Source organism: Hippopotamus amphibius, chromosome 1 (assembly GCF_030028045.1).
Source record: "Hippopotamus amphibius kiboko isolate mHipAmp2 chromosome 1, mHipAmp2.hap2, whole genome shotgun sequence".
NCBI classification, from domain to species: domain Eukaryota; kingdom Metazoa; phylum Chordata; class Mammalia; order Artiodactyla; family Hippopotamidae; genus Hippopotamus; species Hippopotamus amphibius.
In genome coordinates this window covers 109483819-109501169 of record NC_080186.1, presented here as the reverse complement: position 1 = coordinate 109501169, position 17351 = coordinate 109483819, and the positions used below count along the sequence as shown (strand labels likewise).

The window sequence follows — 17351 nt, the reverse complement described above, 5'->3', positions numbered from 1 at the left end:
GGAGTCAGACAGAGGACATGGGTGTTGGGGAGGGGGGTTGTCCTGTGAAGGCCCCATGAGGTCATGCTCAGTTACATTTCTTCCTGCAGAACCTAGAACATTTTTCAGTGGAGTCCCCACTTTACTTTCCAGCAAATTCAATCTGAGGACACAATAATTTATACTATTAACCGACACTTTCAACCTGTTCCCATAACCTGTGTTGCATACCACGTTTCAATTGCCCATTCCTATTTTCAGTGAGACCACTACAGTGAGGGTGGTAAGGAATGTGGTCTGTCTACGGAATATTGTATTTCTTTGTCTATTTCTGTACTCAGCATGTCAACTTCTGTCTGCTAGTGTACCTTTGACCACACATGACAAACTCAGGAATCTTCAAATTGTAGGGTCTCTGGGTTGAGCTTGGGAAATGCCAGCTAATGCTTAGGATTCTCTCAGAGCTGAGAATGGCTCTTGATCTGGCTCTTGATCCCCTATCCTTTCCCTAGACAGAGTAACTCCAGATTCCTGATCCACACACCTTATGATAGCCAAGGTAACACACACACACACATACACAAACACAAACATACATGCACGCAAATGCACACACCCCACTGTTTTCATGTTGGCAATAACGTTTACGAAAGTGCAAAATGTGTTCCATCTGCTGTGATCCCTCCAGGTATATATTCACTGAGTTCGTGCTGTGCAAGTCCTCCTTCCCATCCACCCAGTAGGAGACCTTCTAGAAGCCCAACCCAGATCACCTGGATCCCTTTGATCCTTCCTGTGTAACCCTCTCCTGCTTTTGGTCTATTTTGTGACAACGGCCTCCTCTGAGTAGGACAGTCCTCTGACTCATAGAGCTACCTTGTTCCCAGTCCCAGAGAATGGGAAGTACATGGAGTGTATGAGCACCAGAACCCATTTATTTGACCTCTCCCTAGGCACTTAGCCACTCAATAAAGGGTGCAGGAATATGAAATCTCAGTGTCCTGGCCTGGGGGAGATTAACTCTTAAAGGTAATTTACCTCCAAGATCTCTTGCCGTCATAGGGCACTTTGCTTGAAATGACACCACATATAGCAATTAACTCAAAATAAACCACAGACCTAAATGTAAGAGCTAAAACAAAACTTCAAGGGGACACATAGGAGAAAAGTTACTGTGCATGTAGGTTAAGCAAAGAGTTCTAAGATACTACAGCAAACGTGTTATATAGAAGAGAACTTTCATGAAAATTGAGAACTTTGCCTCAAAAGACAGCATTAAGAAAATGAAAGGACAAACCACAGACTAGGAGAAAATATATGCATATCAAATTGCCAATGAAGGAATTGTATTTACAATTGCTAGAGAGCTATTTCAACTCAATAGAAAGATGCAACACAATTTTTCAAATCAGCCAAAGACTTGAATAGACATTTTCCCCAAGAAGACAAATACATGGGTCATAATCTTAAGAAAAGGTGCTCAATGTCATTGTCCATTGGGAAAATGCACATTAAAACAACAAGATATCACTTTTCCCCGACTAGGATGGCTATGTTTAAGTAGGATAGACCATAGCAAGTGCTTGTGAGAAGGTGGAGAAACTGAACCTTCAGATGTTGCTGGTCAGAATGTAAAAATGATACAGCCACTTTGGAAACCAGTTTGACAGTTTCTCAAAAGTTAAGCATAAGCTTACCATAAACCCAGCAATTCCACTTCTTTATATCTATTGAAGAGAAATGAAACATAGGTGCAGATTGTTCAATGTATTTATAGCAGCATTATTTATAATAGCAAAACCAAAAGAAAAACACCCACAAAATCAAAAAACAGGAAACACTGAAATGCGCATCAACTAGTGAATGGCACCTGAAATGTGGTATATTTACACAGTGGAATTCTATTCAGTAATAAAAAGCAAAGAAACTCAAGCCAGAGCATGGATAAACCTCAGAAACATTGTGCTAAGTGAAAGACGCCAGTCACAAAGCACTACATATTGATTTATTCCATTTATCTGAAATGTCCAGAAAAGAAACTTATGGAGGCAGAAAGCAGATTAATATTGCTTGGGGATTGAGGGAGGGTTGTCTGAAGCAGGGCTGGAGGGAATCGAAAGCAGTGTTCTGAACCTGGATTATGGTACCTGGGGGTGGGGCAATAAAGGAAAAAAGAAAGCGACAGTCTCAAATGAAAGGGTGGAGGCGTCTGAGATTGGTCCGTGAATACTGCGCGTTGCGGTGCCCTGCAGGTGGTGCACAGAGCCTGATTGCCGACATCCCAGCTTGAGTAAGAGATTCCCCCCACCCGTGTGCATGTCCCTTTATCCTCTGGCAGGTGCCCTGGAATGTACAAGGCAGATGAGTTAGTGAGGGGCAGCCCTCATGGAGTGGTGCCAAGACACAGGGGCACCAGGGTTAAAAACCGGGAGGAAGGAGCGTGCTGGGGATCAGCTGGGCTGGGTGGAGATTCCTGAAGAAGGGCGCTGGGGAGGAACTGAAAGGGCAATTGGGCAGACACGGAAAAGCGGCAGCTGAGACCTCCTTCGATTCTAGGCCGAAGCTCGTCCCTGGGTGGGCTCGAACCACCAACCTTTCGGTTAACAGCCGAACGCGCTAACCGATTGCGCCACAGAGACATAGGGCTGCGAGATCTTGCTGTAACATTCTGGAAACAATGTATTTCCCGTCCCTTCCAGCCCCAGCGGAAAACAGAGTAGAATGCCTCTATCTTGTCCAACCTCGCTGGCACCAGAGACACTGAGTCTTGTCACTCGGGAACGTCAGGCCATAGACACCGAGACCGAATCAGCTGCGGGCTCCGACGAAACAACGCCGGGCCCACGACCATCCTCGCCTGCTCCTGGCCTCCTTAAAAGCAGCCCCTCTACGCAGCACGACTGCAGGCTCTCTCGGGCCAAAGTCTCCCGTTTCCCACTAGTGATCGGCCTCACTTGTCGCGCTGACCGCAAGTCCCCCCTCACCCCACCCCACCTCCAGGTCCGGTGGTCGTGTGGGGGAAAGGACAGCAACCGGCTGTGTCCCCACCGCGCTGCCTCCTCTTGGCGCTTCCAGAGAAGGACTCCACGAGGCACGACCTGGAATTTGCGCACCAGGAAGCCCCTTGCCCGGAGCAGGGCCTGGCGTCCAGCTGGTGCCCAATAAATGTCTGGCTGAGGATGCATTCCGCCGCAGGGGCCGGAGGTGGTGGGTCCACCGAGAATTCTTATGCCACCTCTAAGTTTTTCGTCCTAGAGGAACCTAGAGTTTTCCAATCGGCTGCTCTTCAAAACCTTTCTTCTGGCAGCTGATTTAGAACCAGGTAAAAGTTCTAGAAAGTCCAAGAGGGCACCACCTGGACCAGCTCTGAGCTCCCATCCAAGACGGTGCAGTGGCCTCAGCCTGTGGGTGCAGGTGTCATGTCTGAGAGGGATGAAAGAGGAAAGCTGCTAAGGTGAGAGACGGTTGGGGTAGGCAACCTCAAGTATGATGGAGAAAGGGAGAGAGAGAGGGAGAGAGATCTGTGGAAGCTGTCTTTCCATTTCCTTAGGTATGCTTTCATCACTTGCAACTATGTTTTGTGGGTTTCAGTGTGCAAGTTTCACCTCCTTGTATATGTTAATTCAATTCATAAATATTATATTCTTTTGGGTGCTATCTTGTTGCAGAAATCGAATCGGTCTGTCGAGAAACCAAGCACCACACTCGGAGAGTTGGAGAACTCAGGTTTATTAAGCCGGCGGCCCCCTTAGCATTTTGGTTGATTGGTTACCTGCTTACTATAGGTTGTGGGCAGTTACAGAGCGGGAGTTGTTATGGGTCCCTCGCAGAGGGTTTCCAAACAGAAACTTGCAGGAGCAAGAGCAGAACATTCCATATTTATCAGAACATCTTAAGGTTACAGTTGATTGCTAGGTCATCTGTTCTTATCTTGGTTGCAGCAAGCAGATTTTACAAAAGCAGAGCAAGCATGAAGTTATTTCTAGCTGATTCCAAACTTCTAATTTTCCTCTTCAATCTTAAATCGAATTGTTTTCTTAATTTCTTTTTCAGATTCTCCACTTCTAATGTATAGATAGACAACTGATTTTTGCCTATCTGTACTCTGCCACTATACAGAATTCGTTTGTTGACTGGTAGCCTTGTGTTGTGTGGGTTATTGCGGATTTTTCTATGTATAGGAGCTGGCCATTCACAAAGACGACGACAGACAGGAGAGGTTCCTTGTTTGGGTGGCTGCAGCCCCTGAGCCTTGCTTGTATCAGCCTGCACAGCCTAAGCCAGGGAAATCAAAATCTGCCTGAGCCCTTGTTCTTTGCAAGCCAAAATCCAATCGGCAGGAACACAGCGACCCCTCGAGGCCCCTGCAAGGGGCACTCGGCCCCATGAGGCCAGAAAAGGGTAGATTCTGACCAATCCAGCCAAGTCCCCAGTTAGACAGAGGAGAAGTTTGTTCCTGGAGCCCCAGGCACTCTTCTCAGCGCAGGGGGGACCTGGAGGGGATGCTGACTTCAGGCCTTGGGGGCCTCGGGCGAAGTCTGGGCCGCCTCAGAGCTTGAGTCCCCCGGTGAGGTGTGCGCCGCGTCCCCTCGCCCACCTGCTCTGTGGGCAGTAGGGGGCAAGCCACCAAGTCCAAAAGGTAGACCCACGGGCTATTGCCGGCGGTGATCAGGCACGGGAAGCCGGTTCTCTGTTAGGATTTGAATTCAGACCCAAGCAGCCAGGCTTCCATCACCGCACCAATCACACCGCGACCACTGTGCTCCACGGGGGGATCCACGGAGCGGTGGTCGGGTCGACGTTAGCACTGGAGGTAAGCAGATGGCTAGAGATGAACCAGTCTCTCTCCCTCTCTCCCTCATACTCCAGATTGCCTACCCCAACCGTCTTTCTACTTTGAAGCTTTCCTCCTTCATCCCTCTCAGACATGACACCTGCACCCGCAGGCTGAGGCTGGCGTACCATCTTACATGGGGAGCTCAGAGCCGGTCCAAGTGGTGCCCTCTTGGACTTTATAGAACTTTTTTACGTTCCTCTAGGACTAAAAACTTAGAGGTGGCATAAGAATTCTCGGTGGACCCACCACCTCCGGCCCCTGTGGCGGAATGCATCCTCAGCCAGACATTTATTGGGCACCTGCTGGATGCCTGGCCCTGTTCCCGGTGAGGGGCTGCCTGGTGCGCAAACTCCAGGTCGTGCCTCGTGGAGTCCTTCTCTGGAAGCGCCAAGAGGAGGCAGCGCGGTGGGGACACAGCCGGTTGCTGTCCTTTCTCCCGCCCGACCACTGGACCTGGGGGTGGGGTGGGGTGAGGGGGGACTTGTGATGAGCGTGACGAGTAAGGCGGATCACGAGTGGGAAACCGGGGACTTTGGCCCGAGAGAGGCTGCAGTCGTCCCGCGGAGTGGGGGGCGGCCAGGAGCAGGCGAGGATGGTCGTGGGCCCGGCGTTGTTTCGTCGGAGCCCGCAGCTGACTCGGGCTCGGTGTCCACGGTTGGACGTTCCTGAGTGACGAGAGTCAATGCCTCTGGTGCCAGCAAGGTTGGACAAGATAGAGGCATTTGACTCTATTTTCCGCTGGGTTGGAAAGAACGGGGGAATGCATTCTGATTCCAGGATGTTACAACAAAACCCCGCAGCCTTTTGTCTCTGTGGCGCAATCAGGTAGCGAGTTGGGCTGTTAACCGAAAGGTTGGTGGTTCGAGCCCACTGAGGGAGGAACTTGGCTTGGCATCTGATTAGCGGGCCCTCAGCCGCCGCTTTTATGCGTCTGCCCTTGCAGTGCCTCCCCCGCTCCCCACTGCCTGAGCTCTCCTGGAATCTCCACCCAGCGGATCCCCAGTACACGCCTTCCTCCAGGTTTTTAACCCTGGTGCCCCGGTCTCTTGGCACCCCCTGGGGGGCTGCCCTTGCTAAGTCATCCGCCTTGTACATTCCAGGGCAGCTGCCAGAGGATGAAGGCACACGCACACGGATGGGGGGAATCTCTTACTCAAGCTCTGACGTCGGCAATCAGGCTCTGTGCACCACCTGCGCGGCACCCCCAAAGCGGAGTATTCACCGCCTGGTCTCAGGGCGCCTGCACCCTTTCATTTGGGACTGTGGCTTTCCATTCAAAGTGATCTGCAGAGTCAATGCAATTCCTATTCAAATCTGTTTCTTCTGAAGTTTGTTACCGAAAAACCCGAACCAACTCTTTGGCCAACCCAATATAACCGAGTCACTTCGTGGTACACCTGAAACTAACACAACACTGTAAATCAACTACACACAAAAAAATTACGTTATGGCCAATTTGGGAGGCAATGAGAAGAAGCCCTCGCTGGGATCAGGGCACCTGCTGGGGTGTGATGAGGAGGGGACACAGGCTGGATTAGACAACAGTGAGGGCCTCACAAAGCTGCACTGGTGCAGGAGGCAACAGGCAGACCCAAAGATCTCTAAGTGGTGATGCACTGAAAGTGGTGGATAATCTAGCCTTCCAGGAAGAGCACCTACATCTCTAAGCATGCCTAGAAAACTGCCATGCCTTGGTCTAAAGAGTACCTTAACTCCTTCCAGCTCCATCCAGAACTGGGGGGGAAAAAGAGATGGAGATGCCTGCATTCCCTCTCAGACATGATTCTCCTCACAGCAGCTGTTTTACAGTGGGCTCAACATGACGACTAAAACTAGCATAATCTGTCCTCAGGCCATTCCTCAAATCCTGGACTTCAGAGGACCCACACCCTTTCGTGGGTAATGCTTCATGACGTCACCACTGCCAGCACTCACTGGGCTGGCACCCCACCACACCGAGCCACAGACCAGGCCTTGACTGGATGACTAGGAAAACAGAATCACAGAAAATCTTTGCATTCCCCTCTGAGGAGCTGGATGGACCTCCTACATTACTGCCAACCCAAGACAAAGTTCAACTCCTTGCAAACGGGGCCCACATTATTTCGACCTGGGTATTTAATACAAGAACTCCCTGGTGGGCGAGCCCCTTCCTTGGTGGCATCTCAGAGCTGTGCTCCGTGCTGGATAAGTGGGTGCTGCCAGGAACCTTTTAGGAAGCTGCCTGTGCACCTAATGAACTCATTAGAAGGGTTTGCTCCTTCCTCTGTACTTAAGTCAACAATTACTGTTGTTTTGCCACCTTCAAAAAAAAAATTTTGTTTCTTCTGGTCCATTTCTCCATCTGTCTGGAAGGATGTCATCGTTGAGCTGTCAAGGAGAAAAACTACCATGGCTTCCAGTTCTTTGATGAAACCTCAGATGCGTGGCCTTCTGGCCACGCGTCTGCGATTTCATATGGTTGGAGCATTCATTGTCTCCCTGGGAGTTGCAACTTTGTGTAAGTTTGCTGTGGCTGAACCAAGAAAGAAGGCATATGCAGATTTCTACAGAAATTATGATTCCATGAAAGATTTTGAGGAGATGAGGAAGGCTGGTATCTTTCAGAGTGCAAAGTGATTTTGGAATATAAAGGCAGACTGTTCCTGAAGGAGCATTCTAAGTGCCATATAATTTCTTTGGGTTGAGTTTCATGGAAGTTTGGCACTTACCTGTATTCCTGAACTGTGAAACTGTGAACTATGAATATCTGGGCTAAGGAATAGTTTCTCTTGATAAATAAATGATTTTAAAAAACTTTTGTTTTCTGCATTTTCTAATTGCTCGCTGTTAATCCCTTGCAGTACGTTGTAGTTTTCATCTTTTTTTTTTCTTTTTTTCTTTTTGTATCTCTTAAAGTTCACTTGGGTCTTTTTTATGTTTCCCATGTGTCTACTGAACTGTTTGAAGTTACGGAATACAGTTGGAATAAATGTTTTAATGTCCTTCTCCGGTGTCAGCTCTGGGTCGTTTGCACATGATCGGTGTGTCTCTGCATTATGGGTCATTTGCCCTGCCTGTTTGGATACCTCCGAATCTCTGATGGAATGCCAGATAGTGTGAATGTTGCCTTGTTGGATGATGGAGAGTTGTGTGTTCCTGTAAACGTTGGGCTTTCTTCAGGGATGCATTCAAGTTACTTGCAAACAGTTTGATCCTTTCAGGTCATGCTTTGATGATTCACTAAGTGGTTCTGAGCAGCACTCAGTTTATGGCTAACTAGTTGCCCTCCTGAGGCAAGACATTCCTGAGTACTCCACCCCACGCCCTCATGAATTGAGAGGTTTTGTCTGTCTGTTTTGTTTTCTTCCTTGCAGTCTATCTGTTGGGGACAAGCACTATCTGTGTGAGTGCCAGGCACTGTTCTCTGATCCTGTCAAAGCTCTCCCCCTGACCTTGGGGAGTTTCCTGCCAGGGCTGCACTGATCAGTACTGTGCTGCACGCAGGAGGGATCTCCTCTGCAGTTCTCTCTGAGTTACTTTCAGCATCTCTCTCCCCTCTGGGAGTCTGTTCTGTGGACCCTAGCTCCTTTGGCCTCCCTGGACTTCAGGTTCAGTGTCCTCAACTCAGCAAGGTCCACCGGGCTCCTTTTCAGTTTGCCCTGGAGTGCCTTGCTTGGAAACTCTCTGCAGACAGTAAATTGGAGCCATTGTTTCCCACCACCTCTCCGGAACCACGCACTGTCCTTTTTCACCTGATGCCCCAGTCTCTTCAAAGTCTTTGTTTCACGTTTTCTGTTGTTGTTGGCAGGAGGATAAACCCAGGTCCTTATGAGTGTGTATGGTGGGCCACCCCTACTTTGAAGTCCAAGTTGGAAACACTGGTGAAGATTGTGCAAGATTTTTGCAGGGTATAGAACAGAGCTCCACAGTCAGAATGAAATCCTGAAGTAGGAAAACCCCTTGAAGCTTAAATCTGCAGAGAAACTTATATCTGCAGTGGTAACAAAAGCCTGTGTTTGGTTTGTGCAGGGAAAGAAAGAACCTGGCTAGGCATTGGCCGTGATGCAGACCTCCCAGTTTTCATTGAAGCATTACTGGCTTATCTACCATCTTTACCCAGTGCGCTAGAGAAAAAGATTAAAAAAAAAAACTGCAAAACTCTGGGATAAGCGAGAAGGTCACAGTCCTTGCTCAACCGCTTTTACACCCACTATCGCAGTTGCTTGGATTTATCTGTCTTTTTGTATCCATTGCCAAGGGAGAGCACAAACGCAGTCTCCCACTACCACAAATTTCGCAGTGGAGTTTCCCGCATTTGGGGAGCATTTGGGGAAATCTCAGAGATCAGCACACCCCCAGAGCAACGGGTGAGCCTCGCCTTGGGGAAACCACCTTCGTGATCATGGTATCTCCCCTGCCAGGTAAGTATGAACGTTTTGCTCCCCGCCCCCGCACAGCATTAGGCTCTTCCACTGTACACACACGCTCACTTTGCCACAACCCCCACCCCAGCCCCTCCACCACCCCCCGCACCCCCTCCTCTTCCACGCCCCTCCAAACAACTCTCCTAAGAAAATCCGAGCTACATCTCCGGAAAACTTCCACAGCCCGGGGAGTGGCTGGCCAGGAATGGCACCCCCGCGCTGCAAAATTTACATAAGCCAAGCCCCATCCCTGACCTCTAAGGCGGCTCCTCTCCTCCCACCCACGCCGGGTCCCTGGGCCGTCATCTCCCCTCCCACCCCTGCCCAGATGACCAATGGGCGCATCGGCTGCCGAAAGGGGACGTGACGTCGTGATTTCCGCCCACGTAGGTAACGGACCTCTAAGCTTTCATCTGAAATACTGGCGGGTTCTGCCAGCCTCCTGGCATTCTTCCCTCCTGTCTTGCGTTACACACCGAGGAGGGGAATTCCGGGATCGTGTGTGACTGACCCAAAATGTTTGTTAGTAGTAAAGAAGTCGTAAGGCAAGGGCTACAGGTATATATCTATAGGAACACAATGAAAGCACATGTCTGTGTCCTGTGCATAGACACACAGATTCAAGGTTGCCTCCCACAGTGCTGCTCGGTGTATTGTCTGTGCACGTCCTTCCTACTTGGTTCTCGTGGTGCCCCAGGGACCATGCTTTTGCTTTCCTCACCATACAGAATACGGGAAATGAAGATTCTGAAAAAGAAGCGGATGACCAAAAGAAGGGGTTAGAAAGATGACGTGTTTGCTTGGAAAGTGCGGTTGGTTTGTTTGTTGATTTGTTTTCTCTTTCTGGGTAAGACTGGTTCGCCCTGCGGGTGGGGGTGGGGGCCGGGGCCGCGGAGGCTGGAGAAGGAAGCCAGCTTGTGTTTTCAGACCAGAGAGCAAGGAGAGGAGTGACTGGATCCTTGAGGGTGCCTCTGGCTTAAGGGGGAAAGTGACTCTTGCGGAGAATCCTGGACGCAGAGGAACTCAGCACCCAGCCAACTTCCAGGAAGAAGCTTCCTTTCCTCCTCCCTGCTTTCTCCCTTTCCCCTCCTTTCTCTCTCTGCAGCCATCAGAAATAGACTCTGGCTCCTTTCCTCTGAAATATACTTTCTTCAAGGGATAGTGCTAGCTCAGAGACTCTCCAGCCAACTGGAGAACCAGGCTCTACAAACAGGGAGGAATAAGCAAGGCCAATGGAAGGGAGCACACAGACCAAACGGGAAGGGCACGGGTGCCCCCTGCTGAGTGACAACCCCTGTGGCTCTGCACAGGTGACACTACTGGCCCTGGACACTAGACACCGCCCATGGCTCTGCGACTTCTGCTGCACCTGGTCGGTGTTAAACTAAGGATCTGGAGGTGGGGAGAGTCTTCTGTTGCACGGGACGGGAAGAATTTCCCCAGGGCCTACTCCTTGTGCCTCTCAACTCCTGTCAAATGCTGGGGTCATTGTTACTCATGGGGATTGGCCAGCTCTTGGTAATAGACCCACATCTTAGCCCCTAGGAAAACTGTGAAAGCCAGTATGTGATCCTTAAAAGTTGTGGAATGTGGGAAGCTCCTCATACACAGGCAGGGGGTTCAGATAAAACCCCCTGCAGCTAGCCCCATGGAGAACATTGTAAATCCAGTGCCCAAGGCCATGCAACCCTGTCTCAAATATACACGCATGCACCACCCAGCCTCGGAGCATACTAGATGTTTATCCCTGAGCCCAGGGTGAGGGTTTCAGCCTCTTATAAGGGGATGGTTTGGTACACCATCCAGTATTATTTACATTATCTCCACTGAGAATTGACAAGCTTGAAAGTTCACATTTCTGGGGCTAGAGTAATTGGTCTACAGCCATGGTAACAAATGGCCACCAATGTCCACTGTAGGAGTTTCCTGTTGCTACTGTAACACATTACCACACACTTAGTGAATTAAAACCACGCACATTTATTATCTTATGGTTCTGGAGATCAGAATTCCAAGATGCATCTCACTGGGCTAAAATCAATGTGACAGTGGGGTTGAGGTCCTTTCTGGAGGCTCTAGGGGAGGATCTCTTTCTTTGCCTTTTCCAGCCTCTGGAAGGTGCCCACATTCTACTCTCATAACCCCCTTCCGTCTTCAGAGCCAGTCACGGATGATCAAGTCATTCTCAGAACGCATTATTCTGACCCCAACTCTTCTTCCTCCCTTTCACTTACGTGGACCCTTGGGATTCCATGGGGCCCTCCAGGACAACCTCCCCATCTCAAGGGCCTGAATGTAATCACACCTGCAAAGTCTCTTTCGCCATGTCAGGTAACATGTTCACACACTCTAGGGACCAGGATGTGGACATCTTTGGGGAAGCATTATTCTGCCACCACAGCCCGTCTCCTCGGTGAACACATTTCTGCAAGCATATCAGTCAGTGGTGGCCCCTGTCTTCTGAAAGTCATCCAGGTGAATGCAAGTCAGTCCACTGCCTTTGAGTGTCAGCCAGGCAACAGCTGTGCCTCATGTGGAGGCATCTGGGTCAGAGAGAGAGAAGGAGGATGTCTGTGAGGAGAGGAATAGGAGGACCCAGTGCCTGGGAAGTTCCCAGTGAGCAGAGCTAAGAGACCAGAGCCTTCATGGGAGGAGGAGGCTGTGGAGGGTGTTATGATCTGATTGTATGTATCCCCCCCAAAAAATTCGTATCTTGTATCCTAATCCCCAGTGGAGCTGTATTTGGAGAAGGGGCCTTTAAGGATAATTAAAATTAAATGAGGTCATAAGCTTGGGGCCCTGATCTGATAGAATTAGTGTGCTTAAGTGAAGAGATACCAGAGAGCTTGGGCTCCTGCCCTACCCCAGCTCAAGCAAGGAGAAAAGGCCTTGTGAGGACCCAGGGAGGCATCTGCTTTCTGCAAGCCAGGTAGAGCGCTCGCACCAGAAACTGAATTGGCAGGAACTTCTGATCGTGATATTGGGCTTCCAGAATGTGTGAAAAGAGATTTCTGGTTAAGCCACCCAGTCTGTAGTATTTTTCTCTGGAAGCCTGAGCTGACTAATACAGATGATTACTTAGCCATTGGCCTAAGCTGCTTCTCCTACCTGGGCCTTTGTGGGATCTGCCCCAGTTTTGTTCATTTCCTTTAGTTAATACCCACAACCTGCTTGCCCTTCTTAAGGCTGATCCATGACTTTGGAATGAGGATTGATCACCTGGTTTAGGATTTCATCGCATAATTTGCTCCAATGACGTGCACCAAGGATCTTCTTAGAGTTTCTTTCCAAGAAGTTTGACATCTTCAAAAATGTCAACCTAGAATGACCTGGGATAGCTGGATTCACATTCTTCAGGGTGACCCCATGACCCCATGTGGCCTGCGTTTCCTCTTCTCCTGGATGACTTCTCTCCCTTGGACTCTCCAGATCCACAGACGAGCATTTGGCTGCTGGTGAGGAATCTGTGCCTAAATCTGGGGAAACCCAGAGAAAAAGGAAATAATTCCCAGAATCAGAGCATGGGAGGGGGCAGGGGCTAAGAGGCTGTTCTGTGAAAAAACGAGGTTGGAGGATGAGAGAGGAGGCTGGTGTATGTGTTTGTGTGTGTGTGGTGTGTCCAGCATGAGGTCAGGGGAAGTTCAAGAGAGAGCAGCTGCCATTCTGGGATCAGAGACTGGAACCTCCTTGGCATTCACACTCTTCCTCTGCCTCCATTTTCCACTCCTCCTCCCCATCCTCCCCTAGCACCTCCCCAGGCTTTTTTTATTCTCACTCCTCCCCCTCGTCCCTGCTCCTCTTGCTCTCATCCTCCCCACCCCTCCCCCACTCCCACAAAAAGCAGGCCAACATAGGAAAGGGCTGCCCCAGTCCGAGAGGAAGAGGAGGCGTGTTTTCCACCAGCCTAAGAAGCACGATTACATTTCTTTCTGGTCAGATCCTGGTTTGGAGGAGACAGAGCAAGATGGCTTCACCTGAGGAGCTCAGCCTCCACAGCCAGCCCAGGCAGCACGGGCCTTAGGCCAACCCGGGGATGTGTGAGCAAAAGTCAGGGAGCTCTCTACACAGAAGGCCAGCATCTGGTCCACAAGATCCCAGAGAAGTTAATATCTTGGTGCCTGCCTTCTTTACAAGGCGAGTTCCAGGGGAACGACCACGTCGCCTCTTCCTGGCAGCCTGGAGAAGGCACAGGAGGATCCCTTTGTTCAGGCAAGGGTAGGTGTGGGAGAACCCTTCCATCTATTCCATTGAGACCAGCTGAAAGTTTAGAGTTAGAAGTTAGTGGGGTCCCAGGTGCGCCAACTCCACCACCACCTTCACTTCCTCCACCACAGGCTTTTATCTCGGATGAGATTTCTCCCATCAAAATCAGCCTTGGAGGGGGGAAAAAGCCACGTTTGGGGGAAAAAAACAACAAACAATATAAAGAGACTAGTACTTGTGCAATTTTATGGACATCAGTGAAGCACTTCTAGGGTTCTAAGTTGACTTTGTCTTGATTTGCTTTAGGTAATGTCTTTGCTTGACTGTGCCTTCAGGTAATGTCCTATTTTTACTAAACTTTGTTGAAATTAGAGAAGTTCTTCTTTTCTTAGTTCCAATATTAGTTGGCATCTCAGTTAATAGTGTTGTGACTAGCAGAATAATACTGTCTCCCCAGGATGTTCCTGTTGTAATTCCCCCAACCCGTGAATATATTACATCACATAGCAAAGGCGACTTTGCAGATGTGATTAGGATAAAGACCTTGAGATGAAGAAATTATCTTGGACTATTCAAATGGGCCCCATGAAATTATACAGGACCTTAGAATTGGGAGGCAGAAAAGAAGGTCAAACTGATGTGAAATTAGAAGGACTCAGCCTGCTGTTCTAGTTTTGAAGTTGTAGGAAGCGGGTCAAAGCCAAGGGATGTGGTGGCCTCTAAAAACTTTTTAGGAAGGCAAGGAAAGAGATTATCCTTTAGAACCTCCAGAAGGTAAGGCAATCCTGTTGACCCCTTGATTTGAGTCCAGTGAGATTTTTGTTGGACTCCTAACCTACAGAACAAATAATATAATATAATATAATATAATATAATATAATATAATATAATATAATAAATTAATATAAAAGTGTGTTCTTTTAAGACACTAAACTTATGGTCACTGGTTACAGCAGAAATAGAAAACTAATTCAATAAGTGCCTAGCGTATTCACTTTAGAAGTAATAAAATCTGGCGGATATAATAAACCCTGCATAAATTCTGCAAGTTGTTTTTCTGTCTTAAGTTGACAGATCAAGAGATATTTGTACATGTTTGAATCATTACATTAAGTACCTGCCATCTTTCTTCCTTTCCATTTTTTACTTAAAGGGTTCTCACCCTATTTCCTGCCCAGAACCCAACATGGTTCTCATTTGAATTATGGCAAACTGGAAGACATTGATGGTCATGCAGGTTGATTTTATTTTTAAGAATGAATTCTGCTTCTGACATATAGAGGAAAATAATATAATTTATGAAAAGTTAAATATTGGAGAATCTTCCATTCCAAAGATAAATTTTTTGCAACTTTTTTAATAGGGTAAAGAACTACTTTTCAAAGGGTGAAACACAAGAATGGCTGTTAGGAATTTTCCCCATAAGCAAGTTGTGACTGGATCCTGAACAGATCTGAGATTTATATGATTAAATTCTATTGCTTTCATAAATGTTATGTCCGTAAAATGAAGTTCTTATAAATAATATTTGAGTTCTCCATTGATTACTGATTATATCATCAATGTCTTCCAGCCCTGGAGGCACAGGGATGAAGGAAGAATTGCTGGGATACTTGAATAACTGCAGGGCAAGAGGTCCTCAAAGTTTCCTACTTTATCTTTAAGTAATACTTCATAGTTTGACTGACTTTTCATCCATTCGGCTGATTCTGCCAGAGGCGCTCATGGAAAATACTTAAACAACCAAGTGTAAAAGCAGAAGTCAAAATCAATCTACCATGGAAGTGTCTACCGCAGGCCTGAGTCTGTTGATGGATATTTTTGTTATTGGTGGTGGTGGTGGTGATCATGGTTGAATTTTTTGTTTGTGTTGTTGTTTGTTGTAACTTATTACTGCCGCTAGGATATAATTGTGGAATGATAGCTTTCTTTTAGTTCTGGAATGCAAAAGAACATCACTAAGAACTTTTCCCAAAGGAAATCTTAAGATCATTATGTCAACATTTATGGTGGGACTTAAACACTTTTCAATTAAAACTTATTAATTAATTAAAAGAAATTTATAGTTTTGATTCAGTGTTATAGAACAATGTGTTTTAAACTGTGATCTGCAGCCCACCTGCATCGAAACATCTGGTTGTGTTTTTGTAAAACATGCAGACTCTAGGGCCCCATATCAATGAAATTTCTTGGGATTGGAGCCCAGGAAGTAGCTTCTATAATCTGCAAAGCTGATTCTAAGGCACTCTAAATGTAAGAACTACCCTTTTATATTTTTAGACTGGAGATTTTTACAAAATGACAGGAGAATAAATCATTCTTTTAAACTCAGACTTTAAGCATTAGACAGTGAGGTGAGCTCTTAGTGACAGTTTGTCTTTCCTATTCTCACCCTCTCAGTGTAAGGACTAGTGCAGAAATGGGAAACAAAACAGGCTGTGGAAACTTTTTATTTCTTTATATACATTTTCCTTTAATAGCCACCAAAAAGACTTTCATTTCCTCTCACTGACCCTGTCCATCAGTTATGTTGGCCTTTAACATATCGCTATAGCAACATATATAAATATATGTTATACATTTTACACACATACACACATTCTAAGCATTGTGAAGACAGACTAGGCTTTTTAGCACAATGGGGGACCTCACATATGTCACTTAAAAATGATCACCGGTTTGCTTTACACAAGACTTCCAATGGGCTTGGTGTGGCCATTAGTTCCCAAGTTCCAGAGTGAAGTTAGGATGACAAAATGAGACAGCATATTTAGAGTGAGGTCAGTACACTCCTTAGAGATCAAAAAAGAATAGAAATAGGAGGTCTAGGCTAAGCATGAGATGGCATCGTGGAGTCACTGCTCTCACCATGCAGATTCAAAGAACTCAGGTGCTGCCGTGTAGACTGACACCCAGCCTGACTGCAACCCAGCTGCACTGGCCCGGGTCAGGTCGTCGGGCCCCTGCCAACACCGTCCTGCAGGGCACTGCTGCTCAGTCCTGTGCTTTTAGATCTGCCGTGGAGCTCCAGTGTCGGGACCACATGCTCCACTGCTGGGGAGCAGGGCCCATCTCCCCTGAGTTGACCCTCTGGGGGTAGGTGATGAGGGGTGAGAAATGTGCTGTTGCTGGTTCCCATGCCCCTGGGGCGCTCACAGGCAGTGTCACAAGGTCCTTACACACTGTGCCTGTTTTGCTTCGTGCTGGGCCCAGTGGTCCTTGGCTGGTTATTCCTCAACTGCAGGAAAGCCCCTCTGCCTTTCACCCTGCCCCCGCAGGCCACATCTGTGACTCCTTCCAGACCCTCCAGCAGGTGTGGAGGAGGGGGGCCCAGATCCTCCTCAGCAGACAGGGAGCTGTGAAGAAGGGGGGCAGGCCCCTCCTTCCTGCTGTTTGAAGGACCTCCGGTGGCTTCGCTTCTTGCCTGGCTCCTGGAAGGCAAGGGTCACAGGGCTGGAGTGCGTGGCAGAGCCCTTAGGGATTTCAGCTGGAGGCCAAAAGAACACAATCAAATTAAGAGTCCACTATCAGGCCCTGCTGGTGGCTGAGGCTGGAGCGAGCGCTGAGTGGTGACAGCAGCCAGGAGCACGGTGAGAGCCTGTCAAGAGGATGAGCTGAGGGGTGAGCTGAGGTCTGGAGGAGCAACTGGTGCCACCAGGTTAGAGGACAAGCTTCCCACCACCTCCTGTGGTCATGTCTCTGCTCAAAGCCACTGCCCACCGGGTGGCTGGATCCCTCCACTCCCTCTTCAGGGGCCAATTCACTCTCCACTTCACTTTGGAGCAAAAGGATGGCCTTTGTGTTTTCCCAGGAAAAGAAATGTTTAGTATGAAACAGGCACATATAGACATCCTGTTGTAGGAAGGAGAGGACATTTTGCATGGAGGTCCCCCTGTTACTTTCACGTTCTGTTTACTTGATGAGGA

The 17351-nt window shown here is 48.2% G+C and overlaps 1 non-coding gene and 1 pseudogene across 1 annotated transcript; both read right to left on the bottom strand.

Annotated features, from left to right (window-relative positions):
* Nucleotides 1-2544: 2544 nt before the first annotated feature.
* Nucleotides 2545-2618, bottom strand: TRNAN-GUU (transfer RNA asparagine (anticodon GUU)). The gene has a single exon. It is a non-coding gene; the product is annotated as a tRNA-Asn (tRNA).
* A 6434-nt stretch (nucleotides 2619-9052) lies between these two features.
* On the bottom strand, nucleotides 9053-9227 carry LOC130843671 (U1 spliceosomal RNA; annotated as a pseudogene).
* Nucleotides 9228-17351: the final 8124 nt, after the last annotated feature.